Source organism: Ambystoma mexicanum, chromosome 1q (genome assembly GCF_040938575.1).
Source record: "Ambystoma mexicanum isolate Mex_15411 chromosome 1q, UKY_AmexF1_1, whole genome shotgun sequence".
Lineage (NCBI taxonomy): Eukaryota > Metazoa > Chordata > Amphibia > Caudata > Ambystomatidae > Ambystoma > Ambystoma mexicanum.
The window spans coordinates 517,642,922-517,665,191 of NC_090922.1; the positions used below are offsets into that span (position 1 = coordinate 517,642,922).

The 22,270-nt window shown below is 42.3% G+C and overlaps 1 protein-coding gene across 6 annotated transcripts in view; it reads left to right on the top strand.

Moving 5' to 3' along the window:
- ARHGEF1 (Rho guanine nucleotide exchange factor 1) overlaps window positions 1-22,270 on the top strand; it is a 1,792,426-nt gene that overhangs the window by 84,030 nt on the left and 1,686,126 nt on the right. Inside the window, exon 1 of one of the 6 annotated variants that reach the window (XM_069640914.1) lies at window positions 20,943-21,039. The exons of the other annotated variants lie outside the window; for them this stretch is intronic. The gene's annotated coding sequence lies outside the window, so the exon portion shown is untranslated. Of the gene's footprint in view, window positions 1-20,942; window positions 21,040-22,270 lie in introns of those variants that run through there. 6 annotated transcript variants of the gene reach the window in all.

The following is a 22,270-nucleotide window of genomic DNA, read 5'->3' on the forward strand; positions in this document are numbered from 1 at the left end:
TCCACAGATTCAACAGATTGTGGCAAGCCAAGGACCCCACGTTGGAGCAGGCTTTCGACTTAGCAAGAACAATTGAGCTATAAATGCATGAAGGCTGTGCAACATGAGTCTCGTTCCCGGCGATAAGTGGAAGGGAACACAGTGTGGGTACACAACCTCAATCAGCATCTTATAGGTGTGGACACACTAGGCATTGCAATAATGAAAGAGGATGCCCAGCTGTGAATGCTGAATGTTACAAATGTGGTGTCATTGGAAATTATGGAAGTGTGTGCAGAAATCCCCAAGCCAAGGGAGATGCCGTATAAAGGCCCTGGAGGAAATAGGAGGACGGATAAGCCTCCTTACTATCAAAGACCCACAGTGGGAAGGTCCAATCTGTATCGGGTAATATCGCCATATATATGGTCGCCGTAAATAATATCGCCGGGAAAATGTTGTGGCGATATTTTTTGGGTGACCATATATATGGGGACAGGGGCAAAAAAAAAATGTCCAAAAAAAAAACAAAAAAAAGTTTGGGGGTTGCGGGGGTGTCTCCCGCATGTTCCATACAATAATGTTGCCACGACCATTTTTCGGCGATATTTTTGGATGGCGAGATTTTTGTGGCGACATTATTACATGGAACCATTCTATCACTAGATGCACCCAAGAAAAATGGACCTTGGGAGAAGGTGGAAGTGGACAATCGACCAATGGAAGTGATGGTGGACACTGGATCACCCTACACTATGGTAGATGTTCTTAAGTATCAAAATTAATTGCTGGATTCTTGTGAGAGTTAAAAACCTTCTACGTAAGAGCGTCAGGTTATGGTCAGAGTGCCATTCAGATATTGGGTTTCAAGAGGGTTCATCTCAAGTTTGGAAATGGGGACACGTTTTACAAGCTGTATGTTGCCAGGAAGGGATCATCTGTCAGGGAAAGATAAACCAATCCTGTGTGTCACAAGCCAAGAATTCTCCTCCAAAGAAGGGTTGGTGGAGCGGTTTCCCCAGGTGTTTAACAATGACATTGGGAAGCTCAGGGGATTTAGACACCGAATTGTGTTAAAAAGGGCAGCAAAAGCAATTGTACATAAGGTGAGGAACATCACCATTGGCACCAAGGCTGCACTACAGGAAGAACTCACAACATTGTGCAAACAAGACATCATAGAGCCAACGGAATTGTCGTAATGGCTGTCCTCCCTTTGTGATTGTCCAGAAAGGTGATCGTTCGATTTGCATGTGTGTCGACCCCGGAGACCTGAATGCCAATATTTGGGTAGATTGACACCCCCTTCCGAATATAACTGAGTTATTAGCCACAATAAAACCAGCAAAACTCTTTACAACATTGGACTTGTCATCTGTGTATCACCAGGTGGTTTTGGATGAGGTCCAAACATTTAACTTCCTTTGTCACGCCACTGGGAAAACGTATGCCTTTTGGGTTGGCATCAGAGACTAATGCAACAACTGTTTGGCAGCCTGGAGGGAGTTTACCATTTCCAGGACGACATTGTGTTAGTGTTTGTTGCATGCAGGGGGAAGAGCATGATGCAAAGCTTTTGGGGGTGTTGCAAGTGATTAAGGTCAAGGGGCTCACTTTGAAAATTGAAAAGTGTAGAATCAAAGGGAAAGAGGTGAACTATCTTCGCCATGTGATCAACCGTGAAGGGATCAGACCAAGAAAGGAACTTGTGGAAACAATTACAAACCTGCCTGATCCCACGAACAAATATCAATTTGGGTCCTTTCTGGGATTAGCAGAGTATTACTTCAAATTTGTGTCAAACTTCTCTGAAAAAACAAAACCTATGCGAGAGCTTATGAAGAAATGTGCTAGATTTGAATGGATAGATTCCTCTCGGATGGAATGAGAGGACATATGAATGGATGTCAGTAAGGCACCGACTCTCGCAATGTTCAGTACCACTACCACAAGCATATTCACAGTGGATGGCAGGTGTTCTGGAACAGATACAGGAAGGGAGGGAAGTGACTATTTGCTTTGCCTCTCGGGTGTTGGTAAAAGCAGAACTGAATTATTCCACCATAGAGAAGGAGGCGTTTGGTGTGAAGTGGTCTTTAGAAAAGTTCAGAACTCTCATCTGGGGTCTACCCACGATAATAAAAACGGATCACAAGCCCCTCATTCACAATATGAACTCCAAAAGCCCTCATCTGTTGTCTCAGAGGATTCACAGGTGGATGCTGGAGATTATGCAGTAAAACTCCAGAGTAGTGTATGCTCCTGGGAAGAAAAATGTGGTTGCTGACTGTTTCTCCAGGCTACCTTGGACAAAGAACACAGATGTTGGTGTCAGAGGAGGTGGAAGAGAAGATCATTGCGCACATTTTACCGGGAATCTCGAAAGAAGAATGGGTCAAAGAATCAGTGGGAGATCCTGAACAGCGCCTGCTCAGGAGAGCTATTCGTGAGGGATGGAAAACCGTAGAAAATTCTCTTGCAGAGTTTTATCAAGTTCGTGATGAGATATCTGAGAGTACAGAAAGGGTGCTGAGGGGAGACCAAATAATTCCCCCAAAATCTTTGAGAAACAGAATTCTTGAATAGCCCATGATGGTCATTTAGGAATGGATCTTACAAAGAGACGACTGAGGGAAACCTAGTGGTGGCCTGGGATGTTGAGAGAGACTGAGGATTTGGTGAAGATGGGTCAAGGCTGTGCTGTAAGCGGCAGCTCTAAGAAAAAGTAAATGTGGTGCCCCTTCTACCGGTGCAAGTTTCTGCGTCGGGGTGAAAAAAATTTGCGATGGACATAGCTTGTCCTTTTGAAAGATTAGAGAGTGGCAAGGTGTATATCATGATTCTCATGGACTACGCGTCTAAATGGGTGGAATGGTGCATCATGGAAGGTAATTTGATGGCTACGAAGATTGTGCATTTCAAGGAGAGTGTGTTCAGTCGAGTAGGAGATCCAAAAGAAATGGTGACGGATAATGGTGCGCAATTCATCTTCGATATCATGCAGACGTTTTAGGAAGACTGCGGAATAGAACATATATGCACGTCGCTATACTATCTCATGGCTAATGGCCTTGTGGAACGGGTTAATGGCTTTGTGAAGGGGATGATCCACTTGGCAGTGGCAAATTAATTACCTCAAAGTGTCATTGGACGCCTACAGAACGACCCCACGTTCTATGATGGAAATAGAACCATTTGTTATGATGAGGGGCAGAATGCCCTGCAACTGCTTGAGCCCTTCTTTGTTATCAGAAAGGAATGTCAAGCATTTGAACATGGATGAGATCCTTGCGAGAGTAAAGGAAAAGCAGAGGAAATATAAAGAATACTGCGACCGAGTGAAGTCCACCCGAAAAGTCTTGTTCAAGGAAGGCGACACGGTCTGGGTGCGGGACGATTGGAAGGTATTGAAAGGCCAGTCTAAATTCAGAGACCCGCAGAGGATTGAGTGAGTGGGAAGGAAGTCTAGTCCTTGATGATGGGGAAAGTCCGGTCTTTTGATGACGTTGTGCGAACCTCTGCTACCACCACTTGTGCTGAAGTGCCTCTTGATGGGTGTGTGACAAGATCCATGAGGCTGGAGGAGTAAACTGGTCCATCCGAGTGGTCCGCTGGTACGTCCATGCTGCCTGCCAGGAGAAGGAGGATCTTGCCCAACTTCAACAATGACTTTGTATATTACTAAATTGTATCCTTTTTACCACATCACAAATTTCTTGTTTTTGTTCCTTTTCCTTTCTCGATTTCCATTCCCCTTTCTCCTCTTCCTCCCCTCTCCTTTGATTTGATGAGTTTTGTTTTTTCCTCTTATTGCCGATGGGGGAGGGGGGAGTTATAGTTTCCTGCAGTGTCTCTCTGTGAGGTTTCAGAACTCACCAGTTCTGGAATGCCACTGAGCGAGACCATTATGCTGAATCAGAGTGGGTACTGCTACCTGGTGCTCTGGGGGTCTTTCCACTGAATAAACCTACCTGTTCTTCACATCCATGCTTCCAGTGCCCTTTTACAACAGTCCTCGAACTCCAGGGCTTTTAAAGATTCTTGGCTGAGTTCTCCAAGTGGAGCAGCTTTTTGCGGAACGGGAGCTCCTTCCTCTCTGGCGGCACCCGAATTGTGATGACGTCAGCGTATGCCACTCCCCGCAGCAACGGATCAATGCTGCCTGGGGATGTTCACATGATTGACAAAATCACCGTCAATGGGGAGCAGTTTACTCTGTCATCAAGGCTGTTTGAAACTCTACCTCAGCTAGGCCACACCATAGAGGTGTGAATCACGTCAATGAGGAGGATACCGGAATTGCATGCAAGGAGGGTCAACTGTTTCGGGAAGATAGCAACAAGACGACACGGGGCACCGCAGCTTCGATCCCCGGATCCGCGCTTAGAAACCTCTGGGTATTAAGCGCTTCCTTTGTTTAACTGACGTTCAGCATGAATATCGAATTGTTTATGAAGGAGACCTGCAGTGTCGATCTCGTGTTTTTGAAACCACAGTTGGGAGTTATTTCGTGTGACTGGATTAACATCATTGTCACCATATGACTGGTTATAGTGTTGCTGCGGTGCATACTTCAGATTATATTATATCTAATTTGTTAATTATTGTGCTTTGATGGGTAGAAATAGTAAGTGTCGTTACCCATGGTTTTTTTAGAGACTTTTTGTTCACACCGGAGAAATGAACACTGGAAATATTTTATTTTCAAAAGAAAAGTAGCTATTTTATTGTGTTTAACACAAGGCTTATGTTTTTCGATGAGGTATTATTGGATATCAGTACGTTTTAATGCGTGCCATGAAATGTTGTTTTCTATGGCCGTTGTCTGTGTGCTCCATCGTTTTGTGTTGTGGCCCTCTCCTGTTTTATTTGTTGATGGCTGTCAGTTTTTTATTCCCACACGTGTTATTGCATACACCTTATGTGGTGCACCCATACCGTGTGCAATGTTTTATTATGTGCTCTCATTGTTCTTTGGGTGTCAACGAAACAAACCCGGTCGTGCACCCTAAAAGTACATACTGTTAGGTTGTTTTTGTTTAAAAAAAAAACGACAATTTTAAGCAAGGTTTATAAAAAGATCTTCAAGATTTAGGTGAGGCGTTTATGATTAAATTCTGTGATACATTGAGAGGGTGGGATTGTTCAGGTAGGCCTTATGAAAGCTAGTGTACTGTTTTATATTTATAGTTTTGATGCAACGATATTTATAGTTTTGATGCAACGATATTTGTTAACCACTTCTTTTCAGCTACATTAGGAACATGTTGCTTTAGTTTGGATTATTCATAGTTTATTGGTCATGACCCAAAGTTTATAACATGTTAGGATCTCGAAATCAGATGTAATTATATTGTGTTGTACTGCCAGGAGTACTTATGCCCATTATTTTTTTCCACCATGTTTTTGTTTGTTGTTGGTTTGTGCTCATCGTGGTGTGATGAGGAAGATGGAGTGGATGAAGAGTGAGTGGACTATTGCTCAAGTGAGTAGGTCCTCAAAACCGTGGATTATTGGGGGTGGAAGAAGTGTGGTCATGTACCCGTCTGTGTCTGATATGGTGCATCACCACCCCGTTTTGTGATTGTATGACTGGCGTGAGAAAGGATGAGGTGGGTTGAGGATGTATGAGTGGGGTGGAAGAAGTGTGGTCACATACTCTTCTGTGTTGGTATGTCTGACCTGGCATATCACCACCCTTCCTAGATTAAATTTAGACAGGACTGGGGCTGCAGAGGGGGCACAGCAGAGACCACCCACTGGCCATCCACACACTCGCTTGAGGATGCATGATGTCCAGAAGACAGACAGGACCTAACTAGACAAATGAAACCTAACAATACATCACAACAACCAGCTATCCAGCCAGTAATGGCTACAAATGGGGAGTGAAGTAGCTCCCAGCAATTTAGAGCCCTGTTGTTAGTAAGCTTTGGCTCTGTGTTCGTTTTAAACATTTATTTGTAGTTTTCTTCATTAAAAGTTGGGGATGACTCTTCTACTACTAGAAGTGCTGCACATAGAGCAATGCGATGTTCCTGTCTAGGGTGCATTTACACCGCTAAAGTGATTGTATAGGTGATAGTCAGTGCTCTAGATAAGATTTTTAGGCGGGAGGATTTTAAAACTTTCAGAGTAGATGTGATTTTTTTTTAGAGTAAAAATGACTTTTCTCTTTTGCAAGAGAGTAAAATGTATGCGACATTCAGCCGACATGTGCAAAATTTGTATGGAAATCATTAGTATGGGGCAGCTTTCTGCATTGTGACAGAATACACCTTTCAATATTTCTCTAAGGTCTGCCCATTTGATCTCTCCTGTATTTATTTAAATGTTAAAATCTCAAAAACCTAGCCAATTGCATAGTAAAGCAAACATGAATTTTATTGTGTGTTTTGAGGTTCGATAGCAGAACTGTCTTTTGATGTTTAACGAACGTCCTCATTTCCTGGAGGTATTACTACCTAATGGTATGCCAATGTTATGACACAGTGTAGAGAGGCAAGGACTCAATGCTAAATTCTATATCTAATCTAATTGTCAAATGGTTATTTATATAGCGAGCACTTTTGGCAAAGCGAGGTACATGGAACAGAGCTATCTTATTGGATAACATCCTTCAGAGGTCGGTTAACTGAGTATCGACTGAGGTATTATAATCACAGTACCTAGATGTTGGATAAACCATTTATGAAGAGCTACACAAAGTTAAATACCTATCTGGATTATCACCAAGGTTTTGCTGAGTTTCTATTTCAATTACCAATGTAACTTTCATTTGTTTTGTTTTTGAACAGCGCTTGCACTTCCTGGAGAGTCCGTTTTTGGATGTTTTAATTGCAGTCTGGAAGTTTTGAGTGGCTAGAACACCTGTGATTGGTGTAATGAAAATCACTCGCCCTTGAGCAAAGGCTCTGCTGCCACTGACCATTTATCGGTCTTTAATTGTGGTGACCACAGCTGGGTCAACACGCCCACACCATAATATCAGACATCGCCGTGATAACCCCCACCCCAAGATCGAAACACGTGTTGGCTGACCATCACACTGAAATAAAATCATACTGTACCAACCGCACTCAGCGTGGAAATATGGATATATTTTTTCTAATCAAACCATTGCAAGGTAGTCGGGCCGCTCTCTCTACTTGTTTTTATAATTTTTATAATTATGGTGTAAATTAAATTACAAGTGTAAAATGATGTGGCTCTGCATGATTCTGCACACAGCACCAGAACTCTGAGAAATACAATTGTGCAATACTGGTTTGCTTTCACTGGAAAAAAGCATAATTTGTTACAAAATATTAATTCTCAATTGCAACATAGGTTTCCATTTTATTAATTATGCAATCCTAATATTCTAGTAAATTAAATATGCAAAGTGCTTCTGTTTTGCTCTATGAGCATCAACACAGCAGTAGCTGAATGGAAAGAAACAATTCCTTTTATCAGTGTGCATTTTTTTTTTTAATAAGCCTGGTTTCTGTCAAGTAACCTGACCTTTGCAATGCCCTCTGCTCTAAATCCATCTGTAAATGTACACAGGAAAATAAAAAGCTTTCGTATTTCCAAGATTTTCATGAGTCAAAAGGCCTGGTACGTCCCTTATCTGGAGGCCTGGTGATAGTGAGCCGGTTGGTGAAGGGATGGCGACTGGATACATACAAGGGGGAAATTTCATAACTGAACACATATGTAAACAATCACTGGTAAGGCCAGCAGTTTTGACTCTTGTGTAGGCAAGCAATAGGCATTTGCCAGGCACTGCCTTAAATATACTACCTGGCCATGAGATGGCATCAGCTGGAAGATTCCCCAGTCATATGATGGCAGTACTTGGCAAATGCCGATCTAATACATAAGGCAAATCTGTTTGCTTGGACATTGCTTGTTTTAATAGGACTTCAGTGCCAGTAACAATTATGAATCAAGTAGCAGAAGGTACATTTGGTTAATATTATTATTATTATTATTATTATTAAGACACTGGTATTACACGAGTAGTGCATTTGCAGCTGCAATGAAGATGGGCCTGAAAGCATACACTACCCGTATCCAATGGCTAATGACTCTTCGCAAGTAAGAAATGGTGTGCTGTGTGTATGTATAAAACTGAGGTTGCGATGGGCTATTTCTGGCCTATAGCTTGTAACTTGACATGTTTACCCCTGGTTATGCCATTAACTCTTAGCTGACTGTGTAGAATTGAAACTGGGACACCCATTTTTGATGTTATGGCTTGATAGAGCAAGCTCAAAGAATCCCAGGAGGATATATTTTGGGAAGGGGGTGGGAGGATAGTGGGCGGGAAAGGCCATAGAGATTAGCATAGCAATATGCAGCCAATGGATGGGTAAATAACCAAATGCCCAAAAGCTGTGTCCCTCCTCACATGTCCTCTCTTTCCAGCTGGATTCCAATACAATATTTTGTAGCTTATATAGCCATAAATAATATTTAGACCTATAGAAGATGGGCAAGTGTTTACACAATTGCCATTTACAAAAGCGTGTTTGTTTAGTAAATGGGTAGGACTGGCATAGTGATTAGAGGAACGCGTAACCAAGGTGTAAGGAGGGCCCATTACAAGTTAGCAGGTTGAGGATTGCTTTGCTGGTCACTAAATGGTACAGAAAGTGGGAGGGGCAGATACATTGTTGATAGTTTAAAGGGTGAATTCTGGGAGATGCAGGCTGCAAGGTAGTTGAGGGCTTGGTCCTGGATAGATTTCAGGACCAAGCAAAAGGAGACATTTTACATGGATAGTCCGCCTGTGTTGTGCCGGTAACGTGGAATGGACGTAGGATTATGAAGATTATAGAGGGTGCAAGTGGCAAAGATTACTTCTCTGAGTGGAGAGAAAAAGTAGTGGGGGACCGCCAGGAGTAGACTAAAGCAGTAATCCAGTTTTTTTAAGGTTAGAGCTTAGAGATTAGTCATTTGACAGGCGTGGTTTGGGTGGATTTTCCTGATGTTTCGGACGGTAGTCCCAACCGCAGTGGCAGCAATTGAGTTTGAGATCACTGTTGGAGGACTGCTGTAGTAAGGCGGTCTGCAGGAAAGGTGGTAGGGGGTGAGAGATTGAGGTTGCTGGCATTGGAGGCTCGGAAAAAGATGAAATCTGTCCTGGAGGAGCTTTGCATCTGGCAGCATGCGGCCATCCAATGGTGGTGCGGGGGAGAAACTGTGTTCAGAGATGTGAGGAGGGAAGACTATCTGGATGTCAACAGTAAGAAGGCGGGCAGATGAAATAAGATTATCCAGTGAGGTAGTGTTCGTGACCGAGGAGTGTACCTAGAACTGAGTCTTGAAGCGCGACCGCCGATGGGTGTTGTTTCTGTAGATGGAGTGATCAGAGCAATAGGAGGCCATCTTTTAGGTTTGGTGTGCTTACAGCCAAGGTAGGAGAGTGTTTGGAGATGGGTGGTATGATTCCTTGAGAAAAAATGGGGATGGTGGGTAGGTGGAAGTGATGAGCAATGGCAAGAAAGTTGATGTGGGGCGAGGGTAGTTTCCATGGAGTATTTGCTATTTGATCTTGTGGAACACTCTATGCTCATAAAAAGACTGATTGGTATTCATAAATGCACGACTAGCGCTGCATCCTGGATTAATTCTTCCTAGCACTCTGCGTGGCTAGGGTTGCAGTGGAGGATTTCCAAGCCTGCCCTGCCTTCCTGACTTGTGGCGTTCCACAGGGCTCGTGCCTTTCCGTGACACTGTTCAATCTCTATTACAGGCGACTGTTCAATCTGCATGACAGCTTAGGATTCCTCTTCACCAACTACGCGGACAACATGCAGATTTTTCTGGAATTCTCTGGGTAATATTGTTAAGGATTTTAAAGATGCGGCACACTGCAGTGCACAATTAAAACGCTTTTAAGTTTATTGCATTCAGATTGTTTTTGAGAAGGCAGCCAACCTGGCTCACAATCCCCCCCCCCCCCTCAACGTACACCCTATGTCACAATGGACCATGAACCAGGCCGGTGTGTAATAATGAAATATTGATTTATTTTTAATTTTGAATAAAAATCCAATGCATTCAATATAGGGCAGCAATCACCAGTGTGGTGGTGATTACACAGTAAAATGATAGAATACACTCAGTTTAACCTTCTAATATCAGATCAACAATGCACAAATGAATGACAGCAAGATTACTTTTCAAGTATTTTCAAATAGCACCACAGTTAGGCAAGAATGTGTGTGGCTGTACTAATGAAGCAAGAAAACTCACAAACTACAAGGTAATGTACTAACAATGGGCATACAGTTTAGAAAATTGACTTGGTAAGTAAAAAACAGTGTAGCAAAAATCACATGTGGCAAAATTTTAATTGCTTCGTTTCATGGGTTAAAAATAGCAAAACGGCTTGGAAAATGAGCTAAACAGACCTAATCGGAAATCGGTTTTAATGCTAAGGTACAAAGGCAACCAACAGGTATGTTATGAAACTGAAAGGGTGACTCTTGATGGTGATAGTATGGGATTCTTTGTAGAAAATAAATCAGATTTTCTAATAAAAGCAGTTACACGGGCGAAATCGGTTTCAAAAGGAAAATGACAGGTTCTACTGAAACTATTTTTAGTGGCTAGATTATTAAAGAAAGACACTGCCCGCGAAAAGGTTAATTTGCAATGTTAACTCATTCACACTGTGGGCCTCTTTATATGGGAATTCATTTATTCCAAATAGTACTAAGGATTTATACAATGGACTGGAATGATTTGGAAAGAAAGGCGGTAACGCATGGAGATTAACACAGATTTTCCTACGGACAGGATACACAGAGGATTCTGACAATTTAAGAATTAACTAGGGTATTTATAGGATTCTATGAGATTGGACATAATACAAGGTAACAAAGCAATGAGTGCAGCTTTTTGGTTACTGGGGGAAGGGTGATGCTTACAAAAAGCACTTGAATGGAATGTTTGGACAGCCAGCCCAGTCCTGGACAGCGGGACAGGGGCCTAGTCACTGCGCAGCAGCGGCTCTCCTCTAGGGACAGCGAGTCAACCGGGGTCTGGTCGCAGTGGACAGCGGGGTGCATTAGCTGGGCAAAGCAGGTCTGGTCACTGGATAATCCCAAAAGGGTTCAGCAGCCTTTTCTCCCCTTTCTCCCTGAATTATTGGGATTTTTGTAGGTTTTTAGTTGGATGGTGGTTCTGCCTGGATAGGAGGTACTGCATGGATCATGATCAGATACCCCTTGCCAGGCACTGGCATCTGGAAGGTTGAATGTGGAATGTCTGGATCTCTGGATGTTGCGACTTGGATTTTTGAATGCTGGATTTTTTTTAATGTCCTGAATGTTGACTGTCTTCTCCTTCTTTAGGCCGGATGACATCAGAAGATTTTTACTATGTGTGCCAACTAAGCTAGACATACCTCTAAAATCAGATAGGTCAGGCTGAGGATGTCGCCGCCTCCCTGTAAGCAGATTGGACTGAAGGAAGTGACTCAGTTTTAGTGTGTGTGCTTTGTTATACCACAGTTACTTTTGCCAAAATCAGTTATGAAACAAAAACCTCATATTTATGAATGTCACCCTTCTAAAAATTAGATGGGGAAAATACCATATTTCACATGGAGCATACTATTCCAAACCCCAAGTTTGTACGATGCTGTTTAGTCCTACTGGCAACCTTTCGCAATTTCTATGGCAAATATTTCCCCTAAAATTCTAAAAATGGATACACCTAAGCCTATTAATGTCGGGCATATTTGCATTTAACTTTCATAACCGTGTCATGTATGCTTTTTCCAGAAATGTCTTTTTACTGTCGTTCGTGCTCCCCACATGCTAGGATAACCCACATAGTTGTGTTTTAATGGTACACAATTTGCATTAAGATGGTCCTTATTTCACATTACTACTTCTTTAGGTTACTGAAATAAATGCTTTAATATAAAAAGTCTTTTAAATCAAATGAATGGTATCTGTCACTGAAGTGCGGTCCTTAAAATGTTCCCAGCCAGCCTGCCCCCTCTGTGTCCGTTCTGGGCAGCAGGGTTACCATATCACCCTTTTGATTCTGGCAGATGCAGCTGAGGAGAGGTGTTACAAGGAATTCACACTTTTCTGTGAAGTGCTGACCATTGTCCCATGCTGCAGCAATGCTGCTCAATCTGACGAAGTCGCCACTTCCCACAGCTCTGGGCCTTTCATGTGGTAAAGGAACTTCCTTTCCCATAGAGCTGTCACATTAGAAGTCCCTGCCTTTGCAAAGACTGGTTTGACAGCAATTTCTGGGCCTAGCCATGATGTTGAAGTTCTTCTTTGTGGGGAAAAATAAATTACACGCAGTACAATTTTACTTATATTTTGGCAGCTTTTCTTCCCAACATAGTTGCCAACTCGGCAAACACTCGGCAAACACTCGGCATCCAGAAGTGTTTTTTAAAGATTTGGATTTCACTGTCACTGTAGACAGACTTTAGTCTTTCCTCTTTCTGAAAGCAAGTCCTGGCCACAGAGAAATAAAGGGACTCCTTCCTCCTTCAACACTCGGCAAACACTACAGATGGTCTGATTCTCAATAGATCAGCAATCATGAAAATAGTGCAATATATACCTCAATTAAGAACTACACGATCAGAAGAAATATTGACAGTAAGATTCCCAAATCAGAGCAAAAACGACATAGCTGCAATAACTCTTAATTCAGTGATTCTTGCCTCTATAATGTTGGAAGCAAAAGAACTTCCAATTGCTGGGTTTTAGAAATGAGAAAAGTCAGACAAATGAAGACATTAATCATATAAACAATAGTATGGATATTACACGATTTGAAATTAATACTCAACAAGAACCATTGAAGAGTATAAGTATGGAAAAACCTGCCCAAGTAAATCCCAGCTATCCATGTGGCACAGAAGACGCCACATACCAAAATTTGAACAAAGACAAAGACCACTTAAACAAAATTAAGATCACGATTAAAGGAACATCATCTATGGAACAGGCTTCAACAAGTGTTAAAGAAGATCCAGTACCTTGGCAAAGAAAAAGGGAGGATTAGCCTAAGTGGACTGAAAATGAAGAAAGTTGGAAGATTGGAAGTTGGAACACTCGGGGCTATAAGCACTGAGAAAGATCTGGTATTATGTGATCTAACCAGTATTTGCATAAAAGAGTGTTGGCTTAAGAAAGTTCCCTTGGTCGATGGCTATACTGTTGTGTTCAACCCGGCAAAAGGTGGAGAGATAGGAAGATAGACAGCTGGGCTATTGACTTTAATTAAGAATGGAACCTGCCTTTCCGTAATAGAAGCATTGAATATAAGTGCCCATATACAATCAACTGTTCTACAGATAGAACCTGGTGTAGACAAAAAAAAAACAGAGGAATTGTTGGTGTTAAATGTGTATTGGAACCCAACAAATAAACAACAAATAAATGTTTTGGATCAAGTCATGGAATGTATTGATCAAATGAGAGAAAAGTATACTTCCGCTTACATCATGATATGTGGAGACCTCAATGCAAATTGCTTCGAGGAGGAATGCTAAATGCAAAAACGAAATCCAGTCACAATAGAAAAAAATGTGCACGTGGAAAAAGCTGGATGGGAGAGATGTAAGTCAGAGTAATTCACAGACTGAATGGAAACACATTAGGTGACATACCACTTGGTCAAACGATAAAACACAGGAAATTCTAGATTATATGTTTACATCAGAAAACCTCCTACAAAGAATTGCGAACTTTTGCCTGACACAGACTTCACATAGCAACCATGATATCATTATCTCCACGATAATCAAGGACAAGAAAGTGGAAAATAGTAGGTGTAATGTGAAAATTTACTTGGAATCTGAAAGAAATCGCTTGAGAATAAAACCAAAGCACACATCAATGGTAATAAAGATGCTGAAATCACATCGAATAGAAGATCCAAAGTCAGAATACATTCTCACGCTACAGCAGAGTTTTAAAGAAACTAATGTTAAAACAATGAAACCACAATTCAAGCCTAATCGCATATGATCTTGAAGTGACCCGACAAAAGAAACAATTAAGACAAGATTTGAGGAAGTTAAAACGATCTAACCATCATCGGAAAAGAGAATTGATATGAAAAAGAAACCAACAATATAAAAACTGGCAAAAATCACACAAAGCAAACGCATCAGAAAGATGCAGAAAATATGTGCAGAGCACTCAACAATACTAATACCAGAAATGTGTGGGAGTTGCTAAATGAGAGACAATGTAAATATCTCTTGTCAAATAAATCCAATAACAGAAAGTGCCTGGATCAGTCATTTTGGGAAAGGTGTCAATGAATTAGGGGACATCACTGAATGTAATATAGAAGAGTGCAAAACAAAGGAGGAGTGGAACATAACTTTTGACAAAGAAGAAATTAAGACACTAACCAACAAAGCTAGCAACTCGCGTGCCCCAGGTCCCGACTGGCTATCAAATGCAGTCCTAAAAACAGACCCGGAAAAATGGCCAGAATATTGTGAGATGTTATTCAAGAGAAAAACCAAAATGGGACGCACTCCGGAGTCCTGGAGATCTGCAATGATCGTTCCCATTTTTAAAAAGGGAGATCGGTCAAAGGCAATAAAATATCGTTCGGTCGCCCTGTTGGATTGTGTGGGAAAGATTTTTGCCACTGGAATTTTGAACCGGCTGAAGAAATGGATCAAAGACAGCTAGTGCTATGTCAAAAGACAATCTGGATTTGTGAAACATGTAGGATGTAGTTTGAATCTCCTGTCATTTGCATTGTTGAAAAAAAGTGCTTTCGACAGAAAACAAAAATTATATTTGGCTAGTATTGATCTCCAGCAAGCCTTTGACAGTATAAACCGAGATTTGCTGTGGAGAAAATTAGAGAATAAAGGCTGCCCCAAAGATCTTCTAAAAGCAATAAAAGATGTATGCACAAACACATCGATAAGTTACCACAATGGTCTAGTTTTACTCTTATCAAAAATAATTTTGACCAGAAAAGGACTTAAACAAGGATGTCCTTTGGCAGCCACTCTTTCTTCTACATAGAAGATTTACAAAAAATCCCAGACGAAATTTTGGCCTTCCCTCCGAAAAATCTACGGAACATCAGTTGGAAGAATAATATACGCTGATGATCTGATCATTTTGGATCAGACTATGATAGGCTTACAAAGATCTTTTAAACACACTTGAAAAATATGTAGCCGAAAAAGAATTGAAGATAACTGCAATAAAATCAGAAATACTAGTATTTGGTGATAGAAGAGGGAAGGGCAAAAAAGACTAAAATGGTCTCTAAATGACCACTATATAGAACCTCGTAACGAAATAAGATACTTAGGAATCCAATTGAGCACTGCAAAAAACAAGGACCCATGGAAGAATACCTTGAAAAGCAAAGCAAAAAGATTAACAGCACAAGGGAAAACTATAAATAAAAGATAAGGGAAGTTTTCACTACAACCATTGATTAAATTTTATAGGCAAAAGGTTATACCTTCATTGACCTATGGTGGAGAGACTTGCATGGGCACAAAAGAAGAGTTTTGGAATACCCTTGAGGGTAGCTTTTGGAAAAAAACATCTTGCCACTTCCGAAGGCTACACCTATGGCTGTCATGCACCATGAATTGGGGTTATCTTCCCTATTTGCCCACATAATTTACAATAAATTAATGTTGTATCGGAAAACCATGCTCAACAACTGTCCACCGCAATTCAAAATACTAAAAAGTAAGAGTAATGGACATATTGAGAAAGTAGTAGATGAATGGAAAAAAGATTGCAATCAACTGCTGATTAATTTGGGACTTTGATTAAACACACTAATAGAAAACCCGAACCTGATAAAGAGACATATTTGGGCCGAAGATTGGTCAGAAACCGAACAACATAGAACAAAATCAAATACCCATACCTTGCTGGATACAAACTGAAGTATAAGATCTATTATTCCAGAATATTTTGTTTCCTCATGACAAGCAGAGAGATTTGTTATTACAATTCAGACTAAACGTCCTTCGAAACGTTGGCAAGAATACAGTAAAGAACAATTCTGCCTGAAATGCAGGCTTTGCAAACAGAAGTGTGAAACTTTGCAGCATCTGATATTATTTTGCCCAGAATTGAGGGAACTGAGAATCGCATATTTTCAACAGTGTGTGGTGGACGCATGCGGCTTGGATTCCTAAAAATGGTTGGAGATGATATACAATTGCAGAAATAGGAAACTGAACTGTGCACTAACGACATTTTTAGAGTTCACATTCAAATTACTTGAAGTTAAGAGTCAAAGTTGAAGGAAGATGGACTGAAGAAGAATGATTGTACATGATATTGGATGTCTTTTTATGTTCGACAGATATGAATGGGACTAATGTGTTGTATTTGATCTGTATTTTATCCTGTCATCTAAAATGTTTTAGTTGAAATTTCAAGGTTATCGGTTACCTCGCTTTATACTCTTCCGTTTTTGTAAGTCATCTCCTTTTGTAAAGATTATTCTATCAGTATAAAAATAGTAAACGCTTGAAATAAACTGTGTACATTAATAAAAAGTTTTCAAAAATGAATAAAAAATAATATATAATATAATATATAATATATATATATTTGCAGAGCAGTTCAACACAGGTTAATTTTACTTTGCCTGGTCATTTACAAATGCGATTTTCCTCGCTCTGGTCAATTTCTAATACACAGGAATCTGTTCAAAACAAGGGTTCTTTGAAACTGGCATAGGCAAGGGGAGAGAGAGAGCTTCTTGTGAAGAGTTTTGCCCGTGTTACTTTGTTGCAAGAATAAACCCTTGCTGTATGGCCTGAAATTAATTTCTCTGCTCAATCAGTTTTTCCTTGACACACAATGCCTTTCAGGGAGGAATTGCCCTCCTTTGATGGTGTTCATCCTGAAGATAGATGGGCATGGATGTGTTTTACTGTAACCAAACTGTGTAATGTTGAAAAGATGGAAATAGCACCAGTTCAAAATCATTTTTAAACACCAAACATTTTCTCTTTCAGTTGGAAGTCTTGAGCTGGCAGCATAGCAGAGCTGAGCCAGGCTGCTTTTGAATTCTTCTTTTTGGTGCATATGAAGAAAATAACTGCAGCCATTCTCGGGATGTTCTATGTTCCATCTCGCCCCATATGTGCTCAGTAGAGCCAGCGCATCCATTACTTTTGAACTGCTAAAATGCATTTTTGGTGGTGCAGGGGAGTTCTGCTGGGCTGGTAAATGTACCCCACAATATGTCCATGACTCTTTGGCGGTGGATATGATCTTCGCTGCAATTCAGTCTTGGATGGTGATGAATTCATTGGCCCTCAATGACAGTACGACTGAATTTTTGATTCTTGGCTTGGGGCCTAGACTAAAGAAACTTGACACAGCATTCAGTCACTTCAATATTGCCGGATGTTCCATTCCAGTGTCACCCAACGTAAAGACTTTGGCTGTGTTTTCCGACTCTCAACCTTTAACAGGCATACCTCTCACCTTTTGCTCCTCTTGTACTTACTTGAACTCCTTTATTAGACCGGTTTGCCCACATTTATCAGGCGCGAATCGAGCTGTGGTTGCATCCGCATCGGTCAACTCCAAGCTTAACTATTGCAATAGTGTCTTGGCTGGGATGTCTGCTTGTAAAGTCATTAAGCTGTAAATCACTCAGAATGCACCTGCCCGTGCTACGCACGGGCTAAGTGTAAGCAGCTTCATATCACCTCGGCAAATGCAGGCTTTGCACTGGCTTCCTGTGAAGAGTAGAATTCTCCATAAAACATTGACCCTTACTCATAAATATCTCAATAAATATCTCAATGGTGCCACCCCTAAATACTTAGCTGACTGGCTCACGAAGGCTCCTTCTAGGAGAGTCTTGCGTTTAGCTTTACCACGGTATAACCTGTAGAAATTTTGGGGAGCCAACTTTGACGTTTGTGTTCCTCATGCCTGGAATAAGCTTCCACTGTCTGCAAGGACCATTCCCTCTTTGGCACATTTTAAAAAAGCTTGCTTTGAAAATGCACCTTTTTGATAAAGATTTAGATTAGCATCCCCTTTGTATAGGCCTTCCACCTACATGTTTGTTTGTACATCTTCTATGTGCGCCCTGAGGCCTCCGGGCGTGTGGTGCGATATAAGAAACAACGTAAAGTAAAATCCAGATTAGGGTGTGGCCGTTGGGGGGCGGAGGAGACAGTGAGTATTCCTTCAAGTAGTTCACCATTCAGTTAGGCCGTTCTCTTAATGATTTTTGCATGATGGACAGAAGAAAGATGAATTTAAAAAAGGGATTTTTGGGGTTGGCAGTAGTGTTTATTTTTTTCCTTTTTCTGGAATTGCTTTGAGCGTGTCCATTTTACATCAGGTTAAAACGATGCCAGTTGATGGCTATTGAAAAGGAAGGTGAGGTGAAATTAGCTGATCAAAGCAAACCGTTTGATCTTCTGAGGTTCAGAGTGGTCAGTAGCATCACAGGATGGGCTGGCAGGGTGGTGGCTAAGAGGTCAGCTTACCTATCTAGGGAGGTTGGAGCAAGGTTAGAGACATGCAAAGGTATGTGTGGGAAGAAATAGGACTGATGGAGGGTATGTCGCATATTTTAGTGACATGTTGAGAGTTAGGTGGCAAAGTCATCAAAGAAGTTGGGAACAGAGTTTGGGGTGTTAATTATGACTTGACATGGTTCTGGACTTAAGCTGTTAGGGGTGAGCGGGCATGAGATCTATGTGATGGGAGGATTTGGCAGAATTGAGAGCAGCGATGGGGCTGGGGAGGGTATCCTTTATATATCATGAGAACGGGGAGCACATTTTATAACCGTAGCAAAGTTGGAGCTGCATGGTTGTCCTGAGCTGTTGGATGGCAGGGGATATTCATGTTTGATGGCAGGGGGCCCAAGGCGGTAAAGAAGGGGGCTGGGTAGGCATAGTCACAAATGGTAGCCTGTGTATTGTTTTAACTCCAAGACAAGTTTGATAAAGTGACCAGTTTGGGGAGTGCGCTTTGGTAGAGGTTCTGACTTGGTCAAGGAAAGAGTATAGGGTGAGTCATGCTTACATTTTCGTTTGAGGTGAGTGAGGCTTTGATGGGGGGGAGCAGAGGATTTGAGGCTAGTAAGATGAGGTCATGCAAAGTGCCTTGGGTGTATTTAGTGAGGTTGTGTAAGATGTTGATAGAATGGTCTGAGAGAATGGAGTCCAGCAAATGTTGGTAGGCCTTAGATACATTTGTCAGGTTGAGGTTACCCATAAAGTGATCGGGGAGGGAGTGATTAGAGTACCAAGTTAAAGTCCATGAAGAAGACCTGGAGGTGGTCAGGTGGCTGGTTGATGGTGGGGGGGAGGGGATAGTGGTGGGGCTAGGAGTAAGAAGTTGAACAGGGATGCAGTCGCTCAAAGGTGTGGATGGTGTGAAGTCACTTGGGGAACATGGTTGGAAAAGGTGTCTTTTTAAAAAAGAGAAAAAAAGCAGTGACCGTGGTTGCGAGAAGGTAGGCATATCAGTATGGAGGGCAGCCAGAGTGACCATGTTGAGGGGAATCCGTGCTTCTGTCATGGCCACCACAGAGTTTGGGGGCATGGTAGTCAACAAAGTCTGTGATGGGTTTGTTTGCAGAGGTTTTGGGCATTCCAAAGGCCCAGGCTGCATTACGTAGGGGATTGGAGAGGGGGGGGGGAGAAAGATGAGTGGTGCAGATGAGCTTGGCGTGAGTTATGTGCTACTGAAGGGAACAGCCAGGGGTACCTATTGTGAAGTGGAGGATGTGGATTGGAACAATTGGGTGAGGGGTGGGCAGAGAAGAGTTGGAATAGTTTGACGAGGCAAATTAAGCTTTCAAAAGGGGGAGCAAATTAATAGTCGAGCAGAATATTGGGATGGGCAAGAGCATAAGTAGATGGGGCGGCATTAGAGGATGTGAAGGTGATACTGTTGAAAGGTGGTCGGGGTCGTATGCCATAGCTGGGTGGGTATGCAGTGATAAAGTCATGGCAAAAATATCGCCTGTACAAAAAATCGTGGCAATAAATGCTGTGGGTTGACCCGTTAAAAGTGTACCGCATTACACCATTTAAGGGGAGCGGGGTTGTGGGTTTGTCCCCCTCTCCCATTAAATGGTAAAATGGGTCCGGAGGTTGCAGGGGTGTCCCCGCATCCTTTACATGGATTGCAGCGGCAAAACCACTGCCCTTTTGCCACAATATTTTGTGTCCACTGCCATTTTTGCAGCGATTTTTAACACATGGAACCGCTGGGTGGGGGTTATGCAATGTCGAAATTTACTGTAGGAGTGATGCCTTGTCTCTGGACTGAACAGGACCAAGCAGACGTCAACCTTAGAATGGGGGCACTTTGCTGTGGCTAATAGGAGTGGGGTGGTTCAGGTGGTACAGATCATCAATCAGAAACCGAAGTGTTTCAGCCTGATCTTTCAATGGCCACTATTTTGCTTCCATAGACTAAAGGGGGATGTGTCCCAGCAACTGGATGGCAATCAGTGTAGCAATAGTGAAAGTAGATTTGCTCCCTAGCCCCACCGATGGGACTCCCCATATACATGTTTCATGTAGACTGAAGGACGTATTGTTTCCCAGAGGCTCAAAGGAATTTTGGAGATTTCTTTAATTGACGATACTGGACCAAAGATGGGACAGTAATTTGTATTAAGAATAAGGTGCCAGGTTGCACATAACTGAAAATGTCTCTTGCTTCGTTCATGCAGTGTGTTTTTATCGGTGTTCTTTATGAACTTTTGACTTCAAGTTTAAACACTATCTTTTTAGCATGCGCGGCGGGCCCATGCTGGCGGGAGGGGCGGGCCCCACAAACAATGCCTCTTCCCCCACCATGTGCACGAGTAACAAGAGAATCCTGTCACTCATGGACATGGCAAACCCCACCGCAGTCTGTGCAAGGGACAGGACAGTGGGCGGGGAGCTGAGGGAGGCGGATCAATGCTCAGAGGCTGAGAAGGAAGACCGTGACATCACCGTGTGGGGCCCCACCCACTGTAGGAACTTGGAGGAGGAGGAGCTCCAGAAGGAAGTAGCAGGCATTCCACAGCCGGGAGAAGGTAAGTTTCGTTATTTTTTTTAGGACCTATTTCGAATTCACTATGTTAATAGACCATTTTCGGGGACTGGAGATTGCTACCTGATGATCTTCACAGGGTGTTTCGCCGAGTAGTGTGATACGCTGCTCTTGCAGGCACTGATGCTTTTTGCAAGCTTCAATAGCTGGAGGTGGCGGACAGGGTAGACTGCGGTCGCGGGGGAGCTCTGACGTGCTGCTTCTGTTTATTTGTTTAATCCGTCTTTTAACATGTCTATGGGCGTTTTTGTGTTTAGTACTGCACGCTACGGTAAGGGTGCCGCCTTTGCATAGTCGGCGTGCCTCCTCTTTTCACAAGTAAACAAAGTTCAAACTCGTCTGTGACTCGCACCTTCGTGTTCGAGGAAAAACTACTGCACAGTGCACTTTCGAAATTAACAGTGAAGTTTTTACACAGAAGCGTAACGAAGCGGGATTAAATTGGAGAGTTTTCAGAGAGTTGGATTTTCCTATTACAGATTCATTGAATGGATTACTTGATCTCTTGTTGCAGGGCTGTAGGGCCTTCAGTCCTAATGAAATTCTGTATTGCTCCTTCCGTGGCTGTCTCAAATGAAATGTGATGTTTTGTTTCTTGCTGATCGGGAAGGTTCTGCATGCAACTAAACGATGTCGCATTGGGGAAGTGTGCACAGTGTATGTTCACGCCACTACAGCATGATTGGTAATTGACACCGTAATGTTTTTTGGAACCACCACATGCTTGTGCTTTTTATAATGTGTAAAGTTGGTGGTGCCGCGCTATACTGTGTTCAACTTCCCACTATAGTGCACCTGGTTTGTACAGTAAATAAATACTTTGGCGAGGCAGCGTTAGGATTGTACGGGTCACACTTCTGTGCAGCCACAATAACAGCGCTGATAAATGAGGAATCCCTGACTGGCCTTGTGATGAGAAGGCCCCCCAGAGGCTCCTGGCTTCCCCGAGCCCTCTTCGCTTCCGCTTCTGCCCTCCTGACATCCCATGCGCAGCATGCTGGCCCTTGCAGGTAGCTTCACTCAAAGCAACATGCATGCACTCATCATATGGCCTTTATACCTCTCCACACAAACATTCAAATACATCAACGCCTGATAAAAACATGCCCACAGGAGGACAAGGATGATCTTACACAAATGATCGCATAAAAGCACAAACACTATTGTAGAAAACAAATAAAGGGCCTTGGAGGTGAATTTACATATATCACCAT